The sequence below is a fragment of the Falco cherrug genome, chromosome 9 (genome assembly GCF_023634085.1).
Source record: "Falco cherrug isolate bFalChe1 chromosome 9, bFalChe1.pri, whole genome shotgun sequence".
Lineage (NCBI taxonomy): Eukaryota > Metazoa > Chordata > Aves > Falconiformes > Falconidae > Falco > Falco cherrug.
In genome coordinates, this window is record NC_073705.1 from 6,070,508 (window position 1) to 6,097,679 (window position 27,172).

A 27,172-nucleotide genomic window follows, 5' to 3' on the forward strand; every position below is an offset into this window, starting at 1 on the left:
TACGAGATGAAAGCATATCTTGCCCAGCCACCCTGGGGAGTGGGAGAACTGTGGGGAGAGAAGGAGAATATGCCAACGATATGTCAGGAGAGCTCCTGAGCAAAGACCTGTTTACAGCAGAGACAGCCTGGACCAGTGAGACAGGTCCAGGTACAGTTTAAACAAGGTCTCCTGGGGCTGGGGTGTGGTTCAGGCCTGTCTCAGGCAACCCACGGCATTTGTCTCTCAGTGTGCGATGTCTCTGGCTGATTAGGAGCAAAGCCCACATCCTCCTTCCTGCTTTCCCCGTCAGCTGGAGCACACAGCTTACAGGAACAGCTCCCTTTTTTCTTTCCCATTTTTAATGACCAGTCTCTGTGATTGGCATGAGGAGCTGAGTCCTGGTAGAGCTGGGGAAATTCAATATTGCTAAGACCAGGACAGGAAACAGTAATGTGTTCCTGCAGTCACAACTCCACATAAAGTAATTTGTGTATTAAACTGAAGATGACACAATGAAATGCTGAAATTATCTTGGCCCATCCCAGCTTACAGGGCAAAATGAACTTAGAAGGGTTCAATCTGGTATTTCTAAGACACCTATCACCTTGTTATCAAGCTCTGAAACATCTATTCAGGGATTTTTCAAAGCTGCCCTATTACAGTGGGAGCAGGACCAAAGGTCTTGCTCAGTCACAGAGCCTTGTGCAGAGCGAGGCACATGCCGACAACAGCCCCAGTGAGCCCCAGGGCCATGGGATAGTGGGATCTCTGATCCAATGCTGTTCTGATGTGCTCAGTGTTAACAATTTAAGCTGCAAGAACTGCCATGTGGTGCCAGAGAAGGCAGCTCTGCAAGATCCCCATCCTACCGAGCAAGCCAGGGATGACAGGGGACAGGAGATGTTTTTCTGGACACTGACAGGAAAAATCCCACAGGTTCAAGACTGTTCTTTCCATCTGAAGATTTTTAACAAACATGTCTCTGAGCTTCCTGATCTGCAGAGCAAGATGAGAGACTGAAGGAAAGCCAGGTCCCTCAGGAGATTACCAAGACTGCCTCTTTTCAGTCAAGTCAGAGGTACTCCAGAGGTAGCGCCAGTCATGGCTGACTGACATCCGCCTTAACCAGAAGGGCAGCTGGGCTCTGACCAAGGAGTGGAAAAAGTTAACTCTGTCTCATCTCCAATTGCAGAGACATAGAGCTGAGAGCTCCAGAAGCCAGGACCAACATGCAGCTGCCTTTCCGCACATGCTGTTTACTTTGCTCAGTATCGAAGTATCAAACACTGGAAACCCAGGATGCTCTTCAGTATGTCCGTGTCCATGCAGGGCTGTGAGACCAGCAGAGGCTCCTATTTTACCTCCCTGTTTCCATTTTCCACCAGTGAAAATCAGAGTTTGAAGCACAGTCTGAAGCTGAAGCTTAATGTGAAGTTACTTTTAAAGTCTTATTTTAATGTTAAAATGAAACCACCTACACCTCTAGTTGAATCCCTCTAATAGCTGTTAATTTTCCCAAAGGAACTAATAACAAGTTATTGATTTGTACGCTCAGCAGTTGAGCAATGAAAAGGAAGAACTAAGACCACAGAAATCTGGGAGGGTAATGCCAGAATCACACAAATCACTGGAAAATATTTCGCTTAAGGTTTTCCAAATGACAAGTCAAAACAGGGAATATAACAATCCATTGTCTTTAAATGTAATCCTACAAATTTTTTCAGGTAGAATATGTGCCATTTTTGCAGTGCTGTGTCTTTCCTGCTGTTTTTTAGGAAATTGAAACAAGAGCCTAGAAAACACATAGTCATACATGTCTGTGAATATTTGGCCAGCTGAGCAACAACCTACTCCCCGCTAACTCACTTAACAATGTGCTTAAATATAAACTACTGCTTAGTCACATACCCATAGATACACATACATTTCCATTCATATTTCATTCATCCCAAACTAAGCATCTCCATTAAAAATCTCTACAAACACAGAAACACACCGCTGGTATTGAATGGCAGTTAAGCAATTCATTTTCCTCTAAAACTCATCTGCTGTAATCTTCATCAAGAAAATCAAGCCAACCAAAGCAAATTAATATAGATATGCCTGCTCAAGGTAAATAATTGTTGGAGCAACCTCTCTACTGGGGAGGGTTTAATTCTCTTCTTACTGTTTACGGAGTCACTGGCAGAGAAAGGACATGTTTTTCTCCACTTCAATTGGGTGATCTAATGGACTCCCTAAAGCTCTAGAGCATGGTATAAATGGGCAACAGCCATTAGATGATGCAGGAAGACAAATCAGCCCTTTTTAGCTTCAGGTCCTCTACATAGCCCATGGGATTGACCTAATGCAAGAATGAGCCAAAGAGAAAACCAAGCATTCAGTCCCTTAATGACAGGAGCTGCCTTCCCTCAGGGACAGAATGCTTCCCTGCAAGCAAGGCAGAGGGACATGAGGAGGAGACATGGTGGCAGGGATCCAGTTAGAGGGGCTTTGTGGTCAAGGTAGCAGGGGAAGGGGATTTTCCACATTGCATCGTATAGGGAAGGAGTTCAAGGAGCCTATGATAATTGTGTCCCTGGCCCAGGTGCTGGGAACCGACAGGGCTGCATTTTCAGCTGAGACTGTGGGTGTCCAGGCTGCGTGCCAGAGGATGCCTGGGTTGAGAGATGGCCCCCATAGCCCAGCCACAGGTTGCTCTGTGCTGTCCTCCACGATACATTCACTAGTTAGAGCAGTCCAGATTCCATTTGACTCATCCCTGTGGGGCAGCTGAGAGCTGGGCTGACTTCTAGGAGCATTCCCTGGCGTAAGCGATCAGGAAAAGAAATTTTCAGTGTCACCTGAGTCAGCATCATTCACAAGCCTAACCTGTACTTCACCCACACAGGCACTTAGACCAGAACTGTCTACAGGCTTGTCCAGTCTAGGCACTGGAAACAAGTCTGTTCCGATCTCACCACTCACCCCAAAAGAGCTGTCTGGAATATCTGTGATCAATATACAGAATCAGAGAGTCTGAAACAGTTAGTGTAGAACAGAAGTGAAAGTCGTGCTTCGACACACCACCTTGTTCCTGGAACACACACAGAAGCAAAATGAGCTGCAGAGATTAGTCACTGCTCTGACCTCATGCTTTGGCCAGCATGGAGTCAGAGGGCTGAAACAATGCCACTTCCCGTCAAAAAAAATGATTCAGAAGTTTAATGTACACTGCACTTCCCAGCCCAATTTGGTCTCTGCTAATTCCACTCTATTTTTATCATTATTCAAATAGCATACCCCTTTGAAATCCTGTGAAGACACTTGTCCCGACCTGCCAGAGGGTTCAGTTCATGCTTTTCTCCCACATCTCTTTCCACAGCCTTGCTTGATTTCTATGCCCCTGCTGTGAAAATGATCACACTGGCCTTGCTGCAACGTAAATGAAGAGGAGTTGCTCCACTAAGTAAATGAGAAAACACATTATCAGATGAAGATCCAAGGAGAAGGCGGACAGCACATCCAGCATTCCCAGTCTCTTGGAAGATGAGTACAAAGGCCTGCGATACGTTTGTTGCTGTTGTACGTATGCACGCTGACATTCAGACAGGATAAGAGAGGTTTGCTCTTCCCATTTTTTGCTCCATTTTGGCTCAGCACCGTGAGCGGACTCAGACAGATCCATCCTGAATGCATGGCTCCTACCATCCTCTCTGCAGACAGGTGTCCTGATGCAGCACTGTGAACAGCTTTATAAAGACAAGTGCACTTCAGAGTGTGACCCTCTGAAAGGCATTTACAGCTAATGGGGAAAGGCAGAGAGAAAATAAACATGCATTTTTCAAAAGCGAGTGTAAAAATGGTGTAGAATTAAGCTAGCAGAACAGAAATTACAGCTGGAGCCCATGATCCAGGCTGAATAACTGAACAGCTGGAGGCCTTGTCCTTGAGGTGCCAGGGGGTGGTTTGTTCTTCAGGTAGGTATTTACCACTAGCACATTTCCAGATCTATTGGAAAGTCTTCTTACAGTTTCAAAACAGTGGTGCCCTCTCCTTAAACCAAATTTTTTTTTAAAAAAAAGACAGATAAAAACAGGGCAGCCCCACAGGCAATTGGAGGTATGGCAGCTCGTACCCACTGGGTATGATTTTTAACAATCCAAACCGGCTCCAGAATAAAGCACAGAAAATGTCAGCCCTTTGTATGAAAGGGCTTTTGAAAAAGCCAAGCTGATTCCAATTTGCCGGAGGCATTAAGACAGCATATGTCACAGTGCCTGGGAACTGAGAGGCTAAGAGTTGGCTCCAATGTGCCAGATAATGGAGCCACTACTACTAGTCCAGTGAGCTCCGGCTGCCACCCTGCTCGTGGTAACAGTTTCCAGCATGCTGGCACTCAGTGCAGGCCACCTGCAAGCCAGATCTGGTCTGTCGGAGAAAACTGGGACCTATTTTAGTTGCCCAGCTGCAGCTCAGCTCATTTGCAAGAGGCAGCCTGCCACATCAGAACTCCTTTAGGAAGCACCAGGAGGCAAACCAATCTGCTGCCTCTGAAAACAAGATGGGTAGGAGGGTACGTCTCTACCCCTGCTTAGATGGGAAGCAGAGGGGATTGCTGTGGGAGGCAGGAGAATGCAAAGACTGTCTCCTCACCAAACACCCTCTGCTTTGCTTCAGGGAAGAGCTCTGACATCCCTAGGCTTAGATATAAAATCCCAGGGCAACTGAAGTTTGTGCCAGCATCTCCTGGAGGCTGCTGGGGCCTGGCACATCTGCTGTGGGCAGAGGCTTGTCAGGCCTTGCAGGGGGGGGGTTCGCCCCCAGCAACTGCCTCTCCAACTCTGCCGTCTGCTGGCTGCCCCCTTGCCGGGCAGGGCCCACACCTCGCTGCCTGCCGGTGTGAGCAGCCCTCACAGCTACTCTGGCCAGAGAGGATCTACTGTTGAAGTGACCGGGCAGGTAATGTAGCCCCCTTTGGGTCCAGCCATGGACATATTTCACCCCATGGCATTGACAAGGGATGTCAGCATTCTCAAGAGTCAGCAACCAGCCAAGTGAAGAGGGAAGAGAGTCAGGACGGGTCCCTGCAGACCTGGTGAAACAGGAGGGCTGAAGAGTTTTCCCCGGGTCTTAACCTTGGGGTCTGGTGCACGGTGGAGTCAGGGAACTGGGTTGTACCAGGGCCCCATGCTGCTGCTCCAGGCGAGGCTGCAAAGCCTGTGGAGGAGTCCCCTGCCCCTGATGCCGGGAGGGACTGCCGCTGCGCTGCTCCCTGCCACGCTGCCAGCCTAGCCAAGCAGCTCCCCTTGGAGAAAGCACCATCCGAGCAGCTACAGAGCAGTGCTGGATCCCAGTCTGCACCCACCCCCCATGGCAGCTTCCTCTGAAGCAGAGCTGAGCAAGTGCACAGCACACCAGAGAAGCTGCTAAGCTACAGCAGCACTGTTGGAAGCTGTGTCACAGCACTAGTAGGTGATATGTACCCAGGGAGCATGGAAAGAGCTAAGCCAGAGCAGAATAATGAAATATTGCCATCTCCTCCCAGGCCTGGCTTTTTATCAGATACAACTTCCTTCTCTTTAGTCATACATCCCTGTTCTCCTGTCAGAATGCAATCTCAGACCTAGCAGCAGAGATGACTGAAACGCCGATGCTTGCACATACCCCTTGTATCCTCTTTCTTGCTCCAGCTGGAAGGTATCTGCTCAGCTACCTGAGGAGAAACGATAAAATTGCCCCTCCGCAGCCAACTGTCAGCCTGGGAGAGCAGTGCTGTTCATGGTTATTTACATTTCAATAAAAAGTAGTGGAAATACAACCACAGAAAAAAACAAGAGACCCATGGTCCTCTGAGAGGAAGATCAGTCACTCCCACACCTATTGGCCTGTTTTCTTACCAGAAACTACTGGCCAGGTGGTATGGACAGGAACGAGTCAGACACAGGACTGCTCATAAAACGAGCAGGAAATGAGAAGTACTGTCCATGCAAAATGTGCTTATCAGAAGGCTGGAATGAAAATGTTCATTTTCTTAGGGAATGTTTTTAGTGGAAATGTTCCAAGTATTTTTTTTTAAGAAAAAGCCCTAATGCTTCACATTTTTCACTTTTATTTTCTCATTATAGAGAAAGGTTTTTAAACCATGCACAGGCTGTATTTTGTGCGATAAAATGTTCCTCTGACATTAGCCTGCAGTGAACATCCCAGGAACACCAGTTTACTGGTAGGAATGATCACAGACCAGCAAATCCTAAACCACCCTGAAAGAATGTTCCATAAAGGGAATTACAGGCTTATAAACCAGCTTTTGCACCTGATGCCATGAGTTATATTTACCTGGTCTGGGAAGTGAAATGGTATCACATGCACAGCATGTCAAACCAGAGCAATGCAAACTTCAATTGTACATGCTGGCAGTTTCCTGTCACAAACAAACTGCAGACCAAGAACTCCTCATTACTACCTCAGTCATTTCAAAGCATAAATGCAATTATCATGATCTGATCAGGAACAACAGAGAAAGAGGCATAATTTGCTGACAACACTATTTGCAATAATTAATCTCCCAGATCTTGCCTTACAGGGTCACGGACATCTTGAAATGGGAAATGGGATGTTTAAATCATTTGCGTCCCTTTAATCATGTGCACATCATGTGCACCAGCCAGGGTGACGGAGGGCCTCCTGCTCAGAGTCTGGCTGGTCCAGGGAGGACAGGCCATGCTTAGGCGCTCCCACCTGGGGTCCAGCAGGCTACCTTAGTCCCCTTTCCTTCCAGGGACCAGGACTCTGCAAATCAGGAGAAAAAGCCCTGCTTTCAGTTAATGGAAGGAGCTGTAAAGCTTTTACAGACATCAGTTCAAATAGCCTTTATCAACACTGGAGTTGGCTGTAGCCCTAACCTGAGATGCCATCAAACTAAGCCCACAAGCTCTGGGGTTTATCACTGGGTGAGTGTGGGGAAGTTTCAGCCAACTGATGAGTAAAGAAGACACCCAGATAAGACGGGTGTAAAATCAGTAACCAGACAGCATGTCTCAAGCAGGCTTGCAGCCTAGCAGGGTGGGGAGGAGTCAGGCAGAACAGACAGGGCATGGGCAGGGTTTAGAGAAACCAAGTCAGGCATTAACCTTGCCCTGCAAGGTGCCAGGAGAGCCAGAGGAGCTCAGCATCTAAAGCCTCGCTAGTCCTTGGCCTTGCTGACAATACCCACAACAAACCAGTGACTGTCAGTGGGAATAGCTGGATGCTGTGCTGAAGATCCTGCTCCCTCACAAAAATCAGGGATGTGTCCCACATCCTCCCTGTGCTCCCTCTGACTGCAAAGGGCTTTGTTTCGGTCACCCAACATGCCTCAGGAGGGAAAGGATTACATGAGCAGGGGCATGTGTGTCTCCAGGTCTGCCCACGTGCTGCTTGTCCTTACAGCATCCAGGCAGGTGGGTGCTGTAGTGTGAGATGGGAACTGGCTGATGCTGCTATAGCAGCAATGTGCTGTAAAAATGAGCCGGAGAGAGTAATATTGTTTTCATGGGGAAAAAAAGTCCTGCTCACCTGTAAGGCCACTGAAGCAGAGAGTAAAAAGGGTGCCTGGAAGAGGTAAACAGAGCCAGGATGCAAACTGCATTATAGAGTTGCCATTTCCAGTGCTGAGCTCTGGCCCCTGGGCTGACTGGCTTCCTTTGCTCCCCCGAATAAGACCTGTCAAAATTCTCCTACCTTTGATCCCTTTTTGCAGGAAGATGTTGTACACATTAGATGCTCATTAACATTTATGTAAGTCATCTGCTGCAGTAGAAGCTTATCTTTCTGCTATTTGGGAGAAGAGAAAACTCACAAAAGGTCTGCGCAGAAAAGCCCGGGACCACAGCACTGGAAAGATGTTGCTGAAAAGTCCATCTGATCCCTCAGCACTGGTCTTACTTCTTGCTCCCATAGTAATTCCCACAGAGGCAGAAGCAGCGCAGGGGGAGCTTCCCAGCTAAACTCTTACTGTTGCTATACCAGGTTAAGCAGTTAACTGGATGCACTCTGCTTTCAGACAATGGTTCACTGAGCACAGCTGTCACCAAACAACAGCATAGCAGAGACTGAACAAATGCATTCCGGGGAAATCAGATAATAGAGGTGGAAAGTGTCTTGTGATCCATTTAACTGTCTGCTCCCATGAGACCACCGCAGAGACTACTGGATTTGGTAAACCAGCATGACCGTGCACACACACATGGTGGAACACGTTCACACACAGCAACCCTCGGGCAGAGCACGGCACGGCAGAACGTGTGACCCTGCCAGCAGGCTGCTGGGACCAGCATGGACATCACCAACAGTCTCTGTGAGCAGGTCTGGAGGGAGGGATGGGCACTGTACTCCGGCCAAGACTAATCTTGGTGAGCCTGTTGCTTCACAGAGTCTGTTCAGCAGATGAAATCTCACCAAAGCACTGTGTGGAGTTTACACTGAGCCAGGTGAGTCTTGCAGACTCTCCTGCTCACCTGGCTCAGAGAGACTCAGACCACTCTCCCCACTGTTGTCTTAATAATTAAGAAGTTGTTCTTGCCAGATTAAGGGCACATCTTTCTTTACAGAGCAGCCGGCTCTGTTTACCCCTAATTGCACTCTAGGTAAGAGGTTAAGAGGAGAAAGGATCTTATTATCTGGGTAAGCTGAAAAAAAAATCCCCAACCAGGAGGGCCAGTGCAGCTGTTCCTGCTTCTCCAAGGGCAGGACTCTGCCTCTGGAACCTCCCCAGAGCCCCATCCCTACCCTGGAGAATTAATTATCTGCTCCTTGTGCCTGGGCAGAGAGTGGAGAGAGATGATTCCTTTGTGTTATGAGAGGAATTGTGAGACAGACGAATTAGGTCTCGCTCAGTGTTCAAAGTCAATTACAGCGCAGCCTGGAACAGCTCAGGTCTGCACAACACACCATACCTGGTATACAGAGTCCTGCGTATGTCTACGCACACAGAGCTGTGTTGAAGCAAGGAAGGATTTCTCCTGCAAGGGCCTGAGACTACTCAGACAAATCCTATTGATCAGCTGAGGTCTACAGAATAAAACCCCCGTGACATTAGCCATGCTCTGCAGTCCAGGGGACCAGCAATGTTACTACGAATGCCTGAAGTGCCGGCTGCTGTGAGCCCTGTGGTGAAGGTACTGGTTTGACAACACCGAACAATGACAGACAATGTAAAGTAGGCGGCAGTGTCTTAGCTCTCTGTAGCTCTATCCTAACCAAAAAGGAGCAAAAAGGCTAGCATGCAATAAATGAATCCTGCAGCCTGGCAACTAGGACAAGGTGGAGCTGTGAGTGCACAGCACAGGGATTACGTGGGGCAGCTGCCAGGGCACCCAACTGGGATTGCAGCAGGACTCAGTAAATCAGAATTGAATGAAAGACGCATAGAGGACTTCATACAAACCGTCAGAACAATTGACCTACCTGGCAGAAAGAGGTTTTAAGCACAGAGTATCAGAAAAAGCAGGTTCAGGAATGTTGAATTTTTCCAATTGTATTTAATCTGAAATGAACAGCACAAGACACCCATCTCTCAATAGTAATTTCTATCAAAGGAATGTGGAGCCCATTTGGGACAGCATGTTGTCTGGGTTCATTTCCATTCAGATGTACTCGCATTTCCCATGCAGCTCAGAAAACATGCTTATCTTTTCCAGGTAGGGATGCTTCTTGACATAGCTAAGAGATGCTGGAATACACTCTGTGTGAAGCACAGTGAATTCACGGCAGGAATTGCTTTCCCATCTCCTGAGCACACCAGTCAGCTCTGAAGCGATTTCTTCTTCTCTGTTAACAATGTAAAGCTTTGGCAGATTACCCAACTTAAAAAGTAATTTAAACTGCACTTATAAAATATTTCATGAAACATTTCTAAAAACATTGCCACTTTCACTCCCCAGCCATGACAGTAGCAGTTGAAAGAAGGATAGTGCAGTGAAACCGCTCTCTTAAACTCAGATCTCTTGAAATTTCTGCTACTTCAAGCTGCTATTTCTATTCTGTATTCACTTAAAAGGTGTGGAAAATAGGCATATTCTATATCAGATTTTGTTGTTTTAAAACTGGTGGAAGTAAATACTTTGATCTAATCACATGTAAATTATGTGTCACTGTTAAAATATGGGACTGCATGTAAATCTCAGATACAAAAGAAGTCATCACCGTCTCCATGTAGAATGAAAAGAAATGTAGAATATTAAAATCAGGAGGTTCAACTTTATTAGCATAACAGCTTCAGTTTATATTCATGTGCACCAAAAATGCATTCACAGCAAAATAACTCAGAAAGAAGAAAAGCCCTGATTCAGCACAGTAATTTAACTCATATTTAGCCTAAGCATATGCTTAAGTCCAGCTGGGCTTAAGTCCAGATGGAGAAAAGTCCTCTAATAGTCAAGATAAAGTCAATAAAAGTTGAACAAATGATTGCAGGCTGACCAAAAAATCCAGAATAGTTTTTATCTGAGTTCAGTCTTTGTTTCAATTCAAGTGTGTTCTGTTGTTACAAATCTCTTTGTCCGGGCCTAAGCCAAGTCCTCTGAGGCTAACAAATTCATAATAAGTACTATCCTTGAAGAATGGGGGGCAAAAGCTTCCAGACTGCATCAATCTTCCATTGACAGCAAAAGAAGTGGATGGAGCAGCTACAGGTAACAGCAGCAGAAGCCAAGTGGGGCATACTGGTGTATACAGAGAGCCGAACAGGACACTGTTCGTCCTCCATTTTGTGTGAAAAAATGCAACAGGCCATGAATTCCCACCTGCTCCCTTCTCCCTCCTGAGCTGAGCAGCAGTCCAGAGCTTCAAGGTATTCCCTCCCCGTCCTCCCAGCTGGGGGTAGGCTGTCATTGCTGAAAGGTCTCCAGCTCTCCCATACAAAGGCAGGCCTGGTGTCAGGGCTAGAGAAAGGACTTAAACCGCGGGTGGCAGAGAGCTGTTTTCCTCCCCTACCTGCTCTAGGGGAAGCGCTCGCTTTGCAGGAGGTGATTTTCAGTGACAAGACACTGATGCAGAGGTGGTTGTGGCCACTGCATGCAGAGATCCCTGACCTGGCAGGCTGTTGTGACTCCCTCTGAGAATTGGCAGTGCCTTGTCAGGCTGCTCTCAGATTTCCCAGCTCAGTGATCAGTGACAGCACTGTTACAGACCATCATGGCAATGAAGCCATGGCTCAACCGCATAAGGGGGGAGAAGCGAGAGAGGGCTTCGCTCTCTGCCCGTCCGTCAGCGCTTGTGTGAGTGTCTGAGTCCGCATCCAGTTCAGGCATCAGCCCGAGAAAACAGAGAAGGGTTTTGTGACTTGCCTTGGTGAAAGTGTCACACGTTAGCTGCAGCAAAGAATACAAAGCAGTACTGCTACGCTTGGGGAAGACATGAGTATGTTAAAAGCAAAATAAGATCAACATAATAGGGAATGGTTTTCAGCCACTATTAAGTGGAAGAAACCCATGCTACCCTTCAAACAATAGCACCTGGCACCCGAACAGAAAAGCAAGGCATCTCAGCTCACACACATGCAAGAGGCTAACACATGCTAACTGATGCTAACAGACTCTCAGACTCGCTTGAGAGGGTATTCCAGGGCTGCTGGGCTGCAGTGGGCAACAATGGGAGAAGACTGAGGAACTCTGCAGTACCACTGCTCAGACTGACCCTCAGCTGCTCATAAGCAGAACTGCTTGTTAAGACCATGAGCTTTTCAGGGCAACAGCAAAATTCTTACTCAATATGTATATGACACCTAGAGAAGGAAAAGTACATTGTCAGTGAAGCCAAAGTTGTTAGCATAAATATTGCAATGAAAAAAACTTTTTCTCAAATTGAGGAAGAAACACCTGATTAATCTGGACAATGGGCTGTGCCTCCTGTGGGTACAGGCATCAGCAGCAGGGTAAAACATTTTGTCCTGTTCCAAAAGGCTTGATGCCCTAAAAGCTCTAAACCCCCTAAAAACTCTCTGGTGACATGAATTCAACCGTTTCCCAACAATCTTCTTTTCCAGAGCAACAGTGAGACACCCTCTTTCAAGGCAATGCAAAGCGTCACTGGCCCCATGCACACAGGAGGAGATCACTGCTTTCTCTCTCTGCACATTAGGTGACTTCACTCTGTTTGCTGTGAGCTTTTGCAAAAGGTTCCTTTCATCAGCTGCCTTTGAGGTTCTTTGAAAAATGGAAATAATTAGGCATGTGTATTTTCATTGGCACAGAGAGGCTGAAGCCTGATCTGAAAGGCTTTGCCTTTGCAAGAAAATAATAGGTCCAATTAAATGTACTTTATTCTCTGAAGTTCAAACGCCATAGCTTTGGGGGCAAAAATTACGTGCAGAACAGGGATATAGGTATATATAGGACTGGGGTTAAAGATAATCTGGGTTTACAAAACAACAATGCTGATGATTAATAGAGAAGCAAAGGGTGAAAGTGTGACACTCCTGTCCAGAGGGACAACAAAAAAGCCCTGTGTCCACTGGCACTTAGTCCACTGAGAACTGAGTGACTCCATTTGCATGCGTAATCATACACCAGCCTGCTAAAATGATGGATGTAGCTGTGATAAAAACACACTGGCCCTGAAGGGAGCTGGCTCAGACCCCTAATTATCACTCATGATTCCTTGTTCAGTTAATACTTGCAAGAAGTTTCTAAACTTTCAAAGGAATATAAATCTTATCAAAGTATTTCTAATTGCACGTAAATGACAGGTACAGTGTCATTTAGCTTGGGCTGCAGGGAAGGGGCAGCAGAGTTCTCCAGAACCAGTGCAAAGGTCTAGTACTGCATTCAAAACTCAGAGAGAAATCAAACCCTCATATAAATTTTAACTGAAAGCAAAATTGCAGTTAAAAACCAGAGAGGATGCTCTAAAAATAATTAAAATCATGTGAGACAAATCAACATGCTCCTCTGCTTATGGGTCTTGGCTCTCTGGGGGCTAACGCCTGTCTTTGCTGCCTGCAATGGCTTTCTTTCTGTATGCTTGGACAAAAGACACTTTATTACAGTAATTTATCACCCCATAAAAGTGGCTTTCTTGTATTGCTGAATAATTCTGAAAGAAATATGTTTTAAAAATTAAAAATGCAGTCAGTGTATGCACACTCAGGTCTGCTGGGAGACATTTCTGCAACTACTGTAACTGCCTGGGTAGTTTTAATACCTCTACCTTCTATTATTTAAAGTATGATGATATTTTTTTTCCTTCTCTGAGCTTTGTCAGCTATAAATAAAAGATAAGGGTTGAATTGTACAGGGTATCTGTAAGCACTTCCATTATTGATACTTAATGCTACTTGGAGGGGGTGGTAAGACCATGGTGCTTCTCATTTGCACCTAAACCCTGAGGCCCAGCTGAGAAAAGCAGAAGGTGAATGTTTGAGAGGTCATTTTTTCTGTGCATGCTTCCATTTTTTGTCCTCCATGTGGCACCTTTCAGCATGAAAATGAGACCTATCCACAGATATTTAATGAAACATTAAACAAAGATGCTTGGTGTGGCTGTGAAAACTGTTTGATGGGACCCGGGATTAACAGGAAAGGATTCCTAGGATAATCTCGGGACTCAGAAGATTCTCAGACAAGGTGTAGAACTGTGTCCGTGATTGTGAAACAACAAAAACTTGTTTTGCACTTTATTATCCCAGAGGGTCCTTTGTCTGCTGAACTGGAGCTGCTTTCTCCCCAGCTCTGGAACAAAAGGAGCTCCTTTTCTTGGCACTCTTGACTTTTAAAGTGTTGCCCTTGTTTTTAGCGCCACATCAGTCAGTTGTTCCTCAAAAGCAGTAAATTGCAGAATAAGGGAAAAAAAAACATGCTAAGATGGGATCAGTAAGAAATATACTTATCAGACTTGTCCCAAAGCAGAAGGGTTGTTTGACCTGGGATCAGTCTGAAGGAAAAGGAATGTGTTAGTAAGGCTACTGTTAAGGCAGACCTGTAATATGGTTTTACAGGTTCCAGGGTCCTTGTTCCTCACTCTGCTGTCTCCACCAGCTCAGCATCCTTAGGCACTGGACTGAAGCAGGACATTTGCCCCAGGGTGAGTGTCCCTACAAATCTTTTATTTATAGCTCACTCATGTCCTTGTTCCTCAGGAAAGTGGCGCCAAAGCAAACCACATGTACATCTTTTTGTCTGCTGCTGTAGCTGTATCAAGAAATTTTTTGCTGTTAAAACAGATAGGCTTTTCAAAAGGGTGAGGACTACCTACTCTATAGGAAGTGTCATCCCTACAGTCTCTTGGATTTGCAAAGTAGCAGGAATTGGGTTGGAACAAACACATGAAAGTAATCCTAAGGGATAAACGGGCATGAATCCTGCCCTCTGTGTCATTTCTCCAATGCTTTTAAAGATCATGTGGCAAATTCTAGCCCATGGAGCCAGGCGAGTGAGTGCAGTGCCAAAGTTGGAGAATAACTGGGTAAGTGGAGTCACTGTCAGACTCAGCCATCCGTGTGTCCACAGGCTCATACAGGGAGACAGGAACCATTCAAAGCGATGCTTCCCTGGGAGTTTTCATAAGAGCTAATGACCGCCTTCGGTTTTATTGTGGCCCAGTGAGATCACAGAGTAACCGGATTGCTAATCAGCCCCGATAACACACCAGCATTTGCCTGATGAGTCAATAAGTACATTGAGCTGAGTTTCCCCTTCATATTCTCTGTCTTCCATATTGCCTCAGAACTGGTAATGACTGTATCAGATATCCTTTACCAGCCGTACACTAATTACAGATCTTCAACCAGTCCTGATGGTTCTTCAAACCACAAGATGACAAAATTAGATCATTACTCACATCACCCTCTTTGCAGACAATTATCAGAGGGATGCAACAGTATCTCTCCCCATTTCATTTTCTAAGAAGTGACTTCAAGACCCAGAGAGTGAGATAGTGAGTCATGCTCAGAGGTTTCTTCACCAGCTTTTATTTAATCAAAGTTAACAATAAGAAAAGCTGCTCTCTGTGCATAGATACCTAAAAACTGTACTCACATGGTAGCACTGCAAGAACAGCCACACAAACCTCAGGCTCTGCGTAAATTCAAATCACTGGTCTACATTTTAAAAGCAAAGGGGTTGCCAGGCAAATCATAGGCACCACTGAAAGCAGAAGGGTGGGAGCCTGCATCCAACCATGAGCATAAGGGAGAGTCCCTAAGTTATCTCACTGACAGATGGACTCCTTCTGTATCGCACATCCTTGAACTGCCATTTCAGTTGGAAATACGCAGCAAGCAGTCACACAGACACTGGGCAGGGCGCTTAGAGGATTGGTGCTGTAGAAATGCCTAGACAGACACTCACTTGTTGAGCTAGCAAGTTTTGGTACAGGTACAGAGCTACACTGAATCAGACCAGAGGCTCATCTAGCCAGTGTCCTGTCTCCATCAGTGCCCAAGGCAGATGCCTAGGGCACAGTTTAAAGTTAGGCCGCTGTTCAGGCTGACCCAGTTTAGCTTTTCATTTATGAAGTCATCTGGGGAAAGACACACCAGGCTGAGCTGGGCATTTCCCACATAAGCGTGGCAGCATTCCAGATTTCCTAAAATGCCACAAAACCCACAGCCCCACTGCTTACACTGCCCTTGCAGTCAGCTGTGTGAGCTCCTGCTAAGCACAGTTATCTTTCCGGGCACTCCCAGCCAGACTTGCAATACCACAGATACTTTGCAGAGCTGCCCTGATTATGCTTCATGTTATGGTACCAGTTCTACGCAGCTTAAAAGGCATTAATAAATAATTAATTGAAGCTGTTGGCTTGCTATATATATATAAGCAGCATGTGTCCAAAATGGTTACCAGCACATCAGTGGAAGTTACCATAGATAATGATAAGCTACAATTAAAAACAATCTATTGCTCTGCTGGACTGTGTAACCGTATGTAATAAAAGACTAATCACTTATTAAAACAGCTACAAATATTTCATTAACCTTTATGCATTATTTCTAATGGGGCTTGTCTACTCTGCAGTCACTGCAGCAACTAAGTGACAGAAGTACTGGGCAGGATTTAAGCAGCCCTGTTCTGGCTCTGCGGGCAATGCAGCTGCTGTGACTAACAGTATTGTTAGTGCTTAGCCCCGAGTATTTACCCAGCCTTTTGGGCTGGGTTTCTGGCCCATGCTGAGTTCTGCGCTGTTGCAGCACTACAGTTAGCAGCACACAAAGAACAGGTTTAAAGCTGAAACTGGAGCTGCAGCTCCTGTGAGAGCACATTGAGAAATGACTCTTCACCATGGAGCCCTGCATGACACATCTCTGGCAGAGTCAGGCTGCTCCCTGTGAAGTGGCGATTCCCAGCACTGGCATCCCAAACTGGATCCCCCTGGCTGACTTCCTGCATGCTGCAAAGACATTTTGCCTACACACAGTGGACATTCCCCATAATTCTCTAGTGACCAGTTGAACTCTTGCCACCTGGTTTCCTTCCCATAATAGAAATCAGATGGGTCTGTTTTCTGGAAAGAAGCTCTCCAGAGAGCTCTGGATGTCTCTGCTCACCTTCATTTTGTGTGAGCATCACCTGTGCTGGGAACACCCATGTTGTATTGTGCCATTTGCACCTGGGGAGCTCATTCCATTTATTGTGTTCATGTTCTGTTATCAGTTGGATCTGGGTTTACACAGACATATGGAAACTCAGGCAAAATCTTTCCTCTGAGCACACACTATTAACTCTGCTGATTACTCCCAGCAGTACTTACCACTGGATAAGAGAGGCTTTCAGAACTGAAGTACTTCAAGGACTGTGTTTCCTTCACAGAAGCTTGTCTGCTTCTTCAACACCCTGCTATTTGAAGCTCTCTCTGCCCATGGCAGCCTATCACAAGCCTGCAGAAATTAAATCAACTCAAAAATGGTGTGCGCAACTGAAAAATGGTTTTCAGGAATGCTTTTTAAGCGTGTAAAATAACTCCATGGCTTGTTGAAAGCCATCAAGGAGTATGCTTGAGGAACAGTGTTTGGAGACAGCAGAAAATAGCTCTTCATTCCAAAGGACAGTAAAGTATCTCTAGTTCTCTTTCATTCCTATGCAAATGTTGTCCTTTAATGTGGCTGGTCTTCGAGTGATAAAGGGCGTACCTTCCCCATCAGATGAAACTATGGTCTCTTTTCTGTGTTCCTTATCATGCTTTCTCTATGCAGGAAAGAGTCTAAATTCTTCCTTAACCTCTCAGATTCTGCTGTGTTGAAGCCCCAATATTACATCCTATTTGGCTTCCCAGCCCTACCAGCTCTCAGACAGAATCATCTGAGACATTGCCTTGGCTGCAGCCCTCCTTTATTCTCATGTTTGTGGGACCTATTCACACATAAGGGACCTCCATTTTGCTTGATCTGAAAGATATGTGACATGTGGAAACAACATACTTTGAAACATTCATGCAGCAGTTCCATAACCTCTGCCAGAGTTCACAAGTTGCACGTAGACAGATTCCCTAAATCACTACACTGAAATACACTGTTCTCCAGCAAAGCCACTTCTGTGCCTAGATGTAGTTTCTGCCTGTTGGTATCTTTTGCTTTTGAAGGTTGGAATTTGTCTGATATATCAAGGCTAGGGGAGGAAGCAGTATTTTGCTGACAAAGGTTTGAAACTCCCGTCAGTTTTCACCTGTGACTTTCAAACCAAACAAAGCTCTAGTATTGCTAGATGTCACAACAACAATGTAAAGTGTCGCTTAAGTGCATGTTTCCCCACTGTTTCCCCAAAGCACCAAACAGCCAGGTCTAAGCAGAGGGTTTGGGAACCTCTCAGTGAACCTGGGATAAGTTTTCAGCTTGTAAAGTAAGTCGATAAGTTTCTTTTTACACAAATCTACCTTAGGTGATACGTAATTTATTAAGAACACGTGCACCTTGTTTCCACTGGGGTATGAGTGTGCTGGAGCTTGTATGGCAGAGGAATCCTTCCCTGATCCTCTAATACTAGGCACATATTCAAAAGCACCAATCACAGAAGCACAAAGTTTGAGCAGCAGCATGACTCACCACAAAAGATAAAATATCAGCCTCCCAGGAACGGGTCCAGGAGCACAGGGACTGCTGTAACTGATGAGCTGAGTGGTCTGTCTGCTCCAGGGTCCTGCCTCCCACACTTGCCAGCAGCAGCTGTTAGAGAGAAAAGTGCAAAATGCACTGCCCGCAGTGCAAGTTCCTCTCTGCTCCCCACCCCCGCCCCCCGCAGCAGGACAGCAATTTGTGCTCTGAAGCAGCAAGGTTTAGCTATCCAGCCCAGAATGATGTGATGTGGTGTTTATAAACTCATTATTACATGTGAGTAATGAGACAATCCAGAGATCCCAAATATATTTTTTGCCCTGTTAAGTTTTTGACCCAGACAATAATTTTGCTGAATTGAAAGTACAATTTGTATGAAAAAGACTCTCTTTTTCTGTTAATCTTCGTATTCCTGCTTTGCCGTACACGGTCTCTCTGCAAGACTTGTCACAGTAGTGGAGATTGCCCTAGTGCATTACAAATGGTGGAAGGTTAAGAACGATGTGGCAGGTTCTGAAAAATTCTAAAGAATCTCAGGCAATGATTCTTTAAAGTTTTTCTTTGGCATATGTCTCCTTTAGCATTGAAAAAGGGGTTATCTACTGTGGACATTATATACAGGGTGGGGAGCACAAGGAAATTTATGAACTGTTTTCTGGAGAGCAAGCGCCTTTCAGTTATGGTATGTACAAACTTAACATCTTATGCTCGATTTGACAAGAAAGAAGAGTTTCACTAAATTGTCCTTGCATTTGCTCCATCCCCCTTGCTGCTTTCAAATGCAGAAAGCATTCATCTCCTTTTCAAAGATCCAAAGAAGACAAGTCTCAGAAGAGAGCATTCCTGCCCAGGGTTGGATCCAGAGTTTCTGCACTTGACTCTGTTAATAATGGGTGTCCCTGAACTCACTGTTTACAGGATGAATGAAACATTTTTCACCTTTTGTTTGCCTCTGTTCTTGGCGCCTCTGCAAACTATGAAAAGCTGAAAAATCTGGAGCTTGCCAAGAACTGTTAATATGAAAACTTAATCTTTCCTCTCTGGTCTGGCAGTCACAGGTGTCAAACAACATCTAATATCTGATCTTGGGCAACACCTGAGCTTCTTCATACAAAATGGCGCAGAGCTGGGGCTCTACATACACGTCATACAGGTCCATTTCTTCTTGTGTTATGTCAGGAGCAGCCAGGCACTGCAGCACAGCTTGGTCTACTGCCTGTTCCCTCTTCCAGAAGCACCATTTTTTAAAAACAAAATCCTTGGCTGTCTTAATCCTTCCAGTCCATTTTCCAGTTCATTTCACCCACTGAAGTAATCATGGTTACTTCTAATGTGTCTCAAAGTATCTGAAATAGCTTTTGTGATTTCCTACTGCTGGCTTTGGAAGCAAGCGAGCAGGGAAGTTGCCCAGGGCTCAAGGTCTTAGGCAGGGCCTGTTAAGCTAATACAGGTAGTAGTTGAAGCCTCACTGATATAAGTGTAAAGGAGTCGTCCATCCCTTGGCCTCTGCTTGAGTCTAACAGCCATTCTACATGCTGCTTTCACTCCTACATAGTTTGTCCTGTGTGCAAAGTGGTCTCTCTTGGCAGTGCAATTTTCTTCCTAATGTTAAATCTTTTGGGTCTCTTCAGCCAAAGCTGAGTGCAGTTTCCCACAGAGCGGGACACCGTACTGTGTATGTTAAGCCTGATAGCAGGCCCAGTTTTCAGAAGTGCTGAGCACTCACAACTTCTGTTGCGGTCAGGAGGTGCTTCGTGTTCCCTGAAACCACAAGCTCTGCAAGTCCAGCTCTCCATGTCCCCATTCCTCAGTACTGAAGTCAAACCCACTGTCTTCCCAAGTACTCCAGTACTCTCAGCTGATGTAAATTAGCTATATTCCACGGAAGGCAGCTGGACCACACAGACTCGCATTGGCACTCTGATCCCACCTTTGCCAAGGACACTGCGGGTTTGTTTACACGGGTAGCCACTGCCTGGCCCATATTAGTGCTTCAAATATATAAAATATTGCATGCAAGTTGAGACGGGATTGCTTGAATGGGATAGGGAGTATCAGGAAGCCAGGCTGGGCAAGCAATTGCGTGATGTGCACGCCTTGTCCCATACCCTGCAACACACCACCAGTCAGTTCACTTCATATTCCTGTTCAACCACCCGAACGGTCTGTCAGTGGTAACGAGCAGAGTGGGGCCGAACAGACCAGCCTTGACAGACTGTAACAGGAGCTGTGGACCCAGCTGCATGTGCTGTAAAACTCTCCTTGACACCACCACAGTCTGCTCTCTTGGAGCCCTGGAATGGTTTCAGCATTTCTCAGACAGTATCATATCAAATTACTGAAAGTATTTTCAAAGGGGTATTTGCTTCCCTAAATTTTGTTTGCGTTAATAAAAACTGACAGAGTTGGAGAGAAAGCAAAGCACATGTGTTCCTGGAAAGAAAAAAAAAAAAAAAAGCCAGTCAACAAAAATGTGACCAACTGGAGAACAGTGCAATCAGGATGGCTTTGAAACATCTGCAGCCAGAGAGCGAGGGAAGAGCACAGGGAAAGAAGGAGCAAGAAGGGGAGAAGACAGCTCTCCGCAAACCTCAGGCTACCTTCAATGTCCTCCACTCACTGCCTTCTCTTACAGATGCTTATTTACATGTGGTTCAGCCAGGTAAGGCCAGAGCTGAATAGACACCTGGTGCACTTCCAGCAGCAGCATTCTCTTCCTTATGAACAGATATGGTCTCCTGTCTAGGAGGAAGAATAAGTCTCCAAGGCTGATATTCTAATAACTTTTAGCAGTGCTAAATAAAAGTTGGTGGCAAGAGGAGGACTATTTTATTTACTTCTAAGTGCCAGAAAACAATTTTTCATTTCTTTCTCAGGTCAGTCATGTGTTTGTAGCTTAGAGCTAATTAAAATGCTAAATTACCTCCAGCAACTGCAGAGAAAAATCATAAGTTAATTACCTGTGAGAAAAACTTTTAAGTTTCTTAGTTCATTTTGAGATAAACAAATGAAACCCCCAAGATTTGTTGCTTTGGTGGGTTTTCATAACAGGAAATGGTACTACCACATTTCTGTCTGTAGGAACTTCCTCTGGTTCCCCTCTTGGCACTAAGGGAACTTTAGGAAGCTGCCTGAAACAGGCAAAAAACCTTTGCCGTGGCAGGAAGCCAGTTCCCTTCACTTTCTGTCTCCTGCTGAAGTTATTGGGAACCACTGAAAGGCTGCCTGGCACTTGGCTGAAACAGGAAAGTAAAGGTCTGTGTCCTGCAGTTCTGTGCTCTTAACTTAGACACACAAGGGAATTAAAAGAGGAAAAGTAATGTCCTGATTTCCTATGCTAAGCCCTGCTTGCCTTGTGTGAAACAGACAATCTTACTCCAGGACAGTCTGATCCTAGACTGAACCCATCCACACACAGAACAGGTACTGCTCTCTGCATTCATGGGCAGCCTTTTTGCAAACTAACATTAAAAGGCAGACAACACCTGTAGCAACAAAATGAAAGCTGCACTCGTCGGAAAACCTGGCCTTTGGCAGCACACATAAGGTCACATTAAAGTGTCCACATCCCAGCCCTGAACACCCCTGCCTGAAGTTCCAGGCACTCCTGTTACCATCCCGCCAATGGTCTGCGAACGTGGCTCAGCTGCAGGCGTGGAGCAGGGGCTGCTGCATACTGTTTCCCCCATCTTTTAAGCAGCCCATTGCTTACTGCTGCTGAAATGCTGCCTGCGAGTCATCGTACTGCCTCTTATATAGAGAGTTTATAATGCACTATAACTACACTGTACAGGGTCAGAGCTGCTTAAGCACCTGTAATGGGACCTACAAGCAAAGAGTAGGCAAGGATAACACTCTAGATCCCGTGCTCATTGTGCCTGGAGGGGCAGGACCTGGACAACCCCCTGCTGAGACTGTGCCACTCCAAGGAGCTTGCTGTGTGGCAGAGCAATAGAGAGGTCCCTGAATGGTCACTATTAGCAACTGTGAAATACGTATCTCACCCAGACACACCGTTAAAATACATCTTTCTAATTTGGAAAAGCAGATTTTGCCATCCTCCCCCACCCTTTCAAGCTCAGAAATGTTAACAAATGCTACAGTTCAGAGGTATGAACAAGCCTGTCCTAATAATGTGTCTCTCTAGATTCTTGTCATGCTGCCCTGGTGATATTCAGCGTGATAATGAAGGCAGCAGGGAAGGAAGAACAGAGAAAATAGCAAACAACCTGGGAATAATGTGGAGTTGCCATGAAGAGTCACAGATTTGCTTACTGGAATTTAGAGCAGTTTGATTTTTTCACTGATGTCCTGCTTGTTGTAGCAGAAACCAGTACGTAGCAGCAGAACCACTCAATGGGGCTCAACACTGCACGGGCAGCTCAGGTACAAATGAGAAGATTTGTCCTGGGCACTTTGTCAGCTCAAAGATGCTCTTAGCCTACAAGATCCAGATGGAATGAGAGGGTACAAACAGCACCAGGGCTGACATCACCTCACAGCCTCGAGAAGTTCTTACTTGGGCTTATCTTAGCACTGAAAATGCAAGAATGACCTCTCCTTTCCAACCATCCCTGGCCAGCGCCTGGGCTGCCAGTCACAGAAGAGAGCAAGGGTCAAGAGAGCAGGGTGACAAAATAGCTCCCCAGTTTGCTGCAGGACCTCAGGAGGTTACTGCAGTCGGGAGTGAAAGGTGGGAAAGTGAGAGGGGATGGAGCAAAAGAGAGAGGGAGGATCTGCTTGTAGTGGAAGGTGCAGAGATAAAGGAAAAGCCAGGAACTTTCCATCCATCCATATTGGCCTTGCCCTTCATTCTCTCACACCTGCTGCCACATGTGCTCATTCAGCACCCCCAGCACCCGCAGCAGGCTCCCGGCATGACCCCCTGAAAACCCAGCCCTATGATCTTTCCTTTGCTCTTCAGCAAACATACTGTGTGGATTTGTACTGAACAATTCATAGCTGCCATAAAACACATGTGCATGTCATATAACAAGCTATGAAGTGAGGCACATGGAAAAGGCATGTGGTTCCAAACCTGCAGCCAGGGGTACAGGATCCCTAGATATCAGGTGCCCCAGGACAAAGTCGAACTTCAGGAAAGAATCTGGAGGAAAGACCTGAGAAAGGAAGACTGGGTGCTGCCCATTTTGGAAGCAAGTAAAAGATTATTTGCCAGGATAATTAAGAGGGAGTGTAAGATTCAGGAGAGCTGCCTGAGCTGCGCTTTTTTGTGTCCTGTCATAAAACAAAGTGATGGGGTAGGTCAGAGTCTGGTACTGTGGTTTGCGCCTGAGAAGTTCTGAGTAGATTCCTTTTACACCCGGACTGCAGGGAGTAGGGAATATAAGGAGCAGAACAGCAGATACTGCTGCTATTAAACCTACTGGGTTTAATACCCTCTTCAACCTTAGGATGCTGTGACACAAACAGAAGTGGGACGAGCAAGAGATTCAGACTTCTCTGTTCCTCCAAAACTTCAATGCACTGGAATGAAGTTAGCTTTTTATTTTCTGCTGATTTAGCTGATAAACTTTCATGATATGCTCCATCAGGTCAAGGTGGCAAAACTTTATTTTTTAACTGGGCTCAGAGAAGTAAGGTCCTTTTGGTAGTTTCTGTAGAACTCTAGATATAAATTTATTGATTTGTGAGATGATTTTTTTCATCTTGGCATTTGTTTTTAATCTTTCTTAATAGACACAAGGTTTAATTCACTGTAACTAAAGGTACTGGGATTTTAGTGAGTTTTCTGTCAGTTCCCATAACTCATTTTGATGGGAACCCATTGGATTTTAATGGAAACCTATTAGGTGAACATATTGTGATCATTAATGAACTTGATGTGCAATTATACGGGGAACCACCTAAAGGTAATTAAAACCTATCAAGACCACTAGGGAATAAAGAGAAAGGAAGTTAGTCTTGTTTAAGACAATTAGTGTAGACAGTGATCTGAGAACAAAATAAATGATCCCTGATGGAGAAAAGCTGTGTAGGTGGCTACCCTGGAAGATATAGGCCATGCAAACAAGGGCTTCTTTAGAAAATCAACAATTATGGTAGTCTTGGTTTTTTCTATTTTAAGTGGTGCTTTGACAGGGAAGTTCAGCCTTTTCCTTCCTATCACTTAATTCTTCGACATTTTGCTAATCCTCTGGTTTTCTGGGTCTGGGACAGAAGAGCACAGAATGTCCTTCTGACACCTCTGTGCTTGTAGATCCAGGCAGAGGGAAGCAAAGGAGTGTTAATCCCTGTTGTTTTGAAAGGATCTGCTGGATGACATTATGCCTGGATTATGCACACAGACAATTTTCACTCTGTGTTCAGGGTAGCTGGAGAGGTTGCATACGGCTAACAGCACAGAAATGGCAATACCCCAAAGGATGAAGTCTAGGCGTGGCAGAGAGCAGAGCTGTGTTCCACCCTTAGCCAGGGACTCAAATGATACGTAAATTTTCCTTTAGTCTAGTACTGTTCTGCCCTACTGAAATGTTGCTTGGCACCAGGGGCTTATCCTCCTAACCATGAAAGGCCAGCATCTCAAAAAGCAAGCAAGCTGCAGTCTCAGAGTGCCCCCAAATCACCAATATATTCCTCAAAATCACAAGAAATCCTATTGCTTGTTGACCACTAGACAATTAAAAGGTCCCGCGCTCCACTGTTGTTGATCTGCTCACGCCTTTGGTGCAGAAAGGGAATGTAGCATAGTTAGCTGGCGGGTGATGTCCACCAAATGTCATTCCTGAACACATTTGCCTTAGTCCCTATTCACCAGCGTCAACAGCAAGGCTTCTTCCCCATCCACTGGCAAAGGCTTTCGCCAAGATTTTAGAATTCAACAATGAAACAGGCCTGCAACTAAAACATTTATCTGGCAGTTTTCCCTCTTTAAGTCAAAGTGTTATGTTGGCACACTGCACTGTGGGTGGCGATTTGCCAGAGAAAAGCATGTGTTGGAAAACCTTGCTCAATATTATAGCAATCTCGTGCTCGCAAGCCTCGTACAACTCAAGGAGGAGACTGCCAGCAGGGCTCACAGCCGTCCTCCCCTCTTCCCAGGGCAGGCATGGAGCAAAGCTCGACAGTTGCCCAGAGCAATCGAAAAATGAGGTGTTGCTGGACGCAGCCTAGCATGTTACATGTTGGGTTGGGGAGGAATCGGAAAGGTGGGGGGGTTGTACAATGACTGCCATTAATATGTGTCAGCTGGTCAGCAGAAGAAAGGTTTGGGGAGGATAGCATAGAGAGACATTGTTTTATATTTTTGAAACAGTTCCCTGCAGGTCCTTAAGTTTCTTTGCGACCAGCCCAAATGTTGGACAGCTCTGGTGGGCTTTTTATATGGGGCAGATAATCCTCCCTGAAGCAGAAGGAAAGACTACAGGGACTTGCCTGTAGTACAGAAAAACATATTGAGGAGGCAGCAGTAACTTAATATGCAAGAGAGGCCTGGATTCAGAAGTCAGTTGCATCATTCATTTAGCAACACTCAAGCCGTGCAGCAAGAGCTGGGCCGCCAAGTGAGTGCACTGGGCATTGTGCTCCTGCCAAGTTACGTCTTAGGGGAGCCAAGGAATGAGCCAAGATGAAAACAAGAGGATGAAATGGAGTACTACAGAGCCAAATGAAATCAGGACTCTCTTTCCCCTGTGCTCAGCTGACCAGGTACCTGCCCAGTGAATGGGACTGGGAGAACACAGACTGTGGACAGCTCTGACCACCCTTCTTTCCCTGTGCTGTGTGCTGATACGGCTGAGGTGCAGTTGGCAGGGCAGAGCCTGTTGCCCCAGCTGAGCTCAGTGCCGGTGGAGCTGTTCCTCCTGCATACACAGCCAAGGACTTCAACTAAAATGTCCCTCGGACCATCCAGTTGAAGTTCAGCCTTTTGGGGCACTTCTAAGCGAGAGGTCTTTGAGACGCACAAGTCTGCTGCTGAAAGAAGGGCTCTAACTCAGCTGTAACTTCTGAGGCTGGTGCTGGGGGTCACTGGGTGAGGCGAGGGCCCCTGCTTTTTTGGACAGGATGGTCCAAGCAAGCCCTCTTGCTATTGAGCTGGAGGTGTCTCCAGAAACCTTCCAGTCAGAGCACAAGCAGGACAGTACAAAAAACATACCTTCTGTTCTAAAATAGCTATCTACAAAATTGTTATCAGAAATGATAGCTAAGTTAGACATCAAAAAAGCCATGAAACAGGTTAGCATCCCGTCTGCTTTTTCACCATTATGAACACCAAGAGCTCAAGGTCTTCAGACATATCCTTATCCTGCTGTCCCATTTCACTTCCCTCCTGCTCCCTACCCCATTCCTGCAACAGCCTCCAGGCCAGATGTTCAGCAAGTGAGTGGCAGAGTGGCTCTGTGAATCCTACCAGACAATGGTAAACTGCACCTCCTCTGTGTAATCCTATTTTTCTCCCTCAACTGTAGTGAGGTACAAAGAATCTTTTTCACATCAATCTTTTTAATATAAAGTTCTGCAATATCTTCAGGGTTTGTTTGAGACCCTGGTTGCTGTTGAGCTGGGGAAAGAGTTACTGCTGTAATCACTAGAAGTCACAGCCCTGCTTGAAAAGTGCAGCTTCATCTTTTAATTCCTTAGTTTGGATTGTGATTTCTCATTACACTTCAAAAATTAAAGCAACATGCATTCACCCCTCTCCTACGTTCATGTAGCTGCAACACTAGAAGTTGCTTTGAATCACCTGGATACAGAAGATATGGGACAGATGGGAATGGTTCTTGGTGCAGTCTCACAAATAGAGATGCAGCATTACAAATGTTTTAGCTAAGCCAAGCTCCTGGTAGTGGTATAGCTACAGGAAGCGAACAGTCCAACCCGCTACAGCTATCACAAAGTGTGGTTAGAGCAAAAGCAATTTCATTTCTATTTAATGAGGTTTCCAAGTAAAGACATTCTGGGTTTTCTAGGATCTTCATCTTGCTCTATTTAAAACTACCAGCAGGGCAGATGTCACACAGGAAATAACACCGCTGGGCAGCTAACGATCCTGCAACAGCAGAGCTATTGCTCTCCTGAGTTGCACAGAGCAAATACTGGAATCTAGCACACCTCAGTGGAAGTCAGTAGAAGAGCCCCCTTGTCAGGGCTCCCATGCCTGGTGCACTTACTCCTCCAGCTAGCAGGCAGAGCATGAACCTTTCAGATCGAGAGATATTAGAAGGG

At 45.8% G+C, this 27,172-nt stretch overlaps 1 long non-coding RNA gene across 2 annotated transcripts in view; it reads right to left on the reverse strand.

Annotated features, from left to right (window-relative positions):
* Positions 1-10,245: 10,245 nt before the first annotated feature.
* The window catches only part of LOC129736883 (uncharacterized), a 52,483-nt gene continuing 35,556 nt past the window's right edge, over positions 10,246-27,172 (reverse strand). The window contains exons 2-3 of one of the 2 annotated variants that reach the window (XR_008734026.1): positions 17,978-18,097; positions 10,246-11,725 (exon numbers count right to left, since the gene is read on the reverse strand). This is a non-coding gene — a long non-coding RNA (uncharacterized LOC129736883). Of the gene's footprint in view, positions 11,726-15,254; positions 16,817-17,977; positions 18,098-27,172 lie in introns of those variants that run through there. The other variant, XR_008734025.1, reaches the window with a different exon arrangement.